Below are 1701 nucleotides of genomic sequence, written 5' to 3' on the forward strand. Positions count from 1 at the left end.
CTATTTCTCCTTGTTTATTCCCCCCCTATTGTTCCTCACAGATTCTTGTCAACTGCTGGAAATGGCCCACCTTGATTATCACTACAAAAGGTTCCTTCCTCCACCACTGTCCTACTGGTAATAGCTCACCTTACCTGATCACTCTTGTTACAGTCTGTATGGTAAGACCCATTGTTTCATGTTCTCTGTGTATATAAAATCTCCCCACTATATTTTCCACTGAATGCATCCGATGAAGTGAGCTGTAGCTCACGAAAGCTTATGCTCAAATAAATTGGTTAGTCTCTAAGGTGCCACAAGTACTCCTTTTCTTTTTACGGATACAGACTAACACGGCTGCTACTCTGAAACCTGTCATCTTGGTTTTGATGGGGGAAAGGGAGGGTGATTTCTGTCCTGGTCAAATCCTGAATGCTTTTATCACCTGTTCCAGTGTTTCAGACAATATTCCTTGCAATGGTGTCTAACTAGCTTTTTTTCCATTTCCCACAATGAGATAATAAATAAAAGCTTTACTTTCATTTTCTTATCTTTATCCCTCTTGGTCATCTCTATGTAGGCTCAGTTCTTGTTTCTACGCTTGTGCAACTTTGTCTGAAAATCCAACATTCCTAATGGTCCGAGTCTCTCCATGCTGCCTGTTTTATCTGCCTTAGGATGTTTTTTTTTTTTTTTTTCCGGGCAGGAGCATTTTCTTTATTTACATATAGAAAACATTTTCCCGAAGCATCATTTATTTCAGAGGAATGAACCTTGATGTGTGGGTGGCACTGATACCAGGTCTGCTGTGTTTCACTGGCTTGTAAGTGATGGAAAACTCACCCAGGTAGTGGCCAATCATCTCGGGCTTGATTTCCACCTGGTTGAAGGTTTTGCCGTTGTATACGCCAACCATGCTGCCCACCATCTCGGGGAGGATGATCATGTCGCACAGGTGAGTTTTGACTACCTCTGGCTTCTCCATGGGAGGAGCCTCCTTCTTGGCCTTGCAAAGGTGCTTCAGGAAGAAATGCTGCTTACGACGCAGGCTGCGGTTCAGATGCCTGCGCTGGCGAACACTGTACAGCTGTATCAGCTGCTTGTAGGACATATCGAGGAGCTGATCCAGATCAACACCTCTATAGGTGAATTTCCTAAAGGTCCGTTTCTTCTTCTGTTCACCTTCCGCCATCTTGGCTGCGTCTCTTTGGCTGTTTGTTTTCCTGTTAATCACACTCTTCCTTGATGTGTCTCTCACTAGACTGACTACAGGTGCTGGTACTCCATGTTTCTAAACTTATTTACAGTGATGCTGTAACTACAGCTAGCATTCAAGCTGTGTGTGCAAACACATTGATTTCCTGTTAATTCCTTCAAACTCTTCCCTCCTGCAACTTGTGTTCCTCCTTCCCTGTTCCAAGCATGTTGCTATTAGGGTAACAGTTTGCCCCATTGTCTTTTGAGTGTATGCTTGGTGTTGTTACTCGGCAGCCATTGTGCCACCTTCATACATAGATCCCATTGATTTTTGAGATTGCAGGTATCTAATAAGTATTCCACTTTGCCCAATATGCAATAACTTCGCCTCACTTTCCAGGTCACATACAGTATTCATAAAATTGCATAGCAGTATTCGTAATATTATTGCATATCAGCTCCATGTCTGTCAGTTTCCCTTTCAGAGGAAAGAGTGCTGTGCTGTCCTTTAGATGACATGTAAAA

At 43.0% G+C, this 1701-nt stretch overlaps 1 pseudogene across 1 annotated transcript; it reads right to left on the reverse strand.

Moving 5' to 3' along the window:
• Positions 1-689: 689 nt before the first annotated feature.
• LOC311521295 (small ribosomal subunit protein uS19 pseudogene) lies at positions 690-1177 on the reverse strand (annotated as a pseudogene). The gene has a single exon. The product of its transcript is annotated as a small ribosomal subunit protein uS19 pseudogene (transcript).
• Positions 1178-1701: the final 524 nt, after the last annotated feature.

This window comes from Lepidochelys olivacea (genome assembly GCF_965140295.1).
Source record: "Lepidochelys olivacea isolate rLepOli2 genome assembly, chromosome: 5".
Lineage (NCBI taxonomy): Eukaryota > Metazoa > Chordata > Testudines > Cheloniidae > Lepidochelys > Lepidochelys olivacea.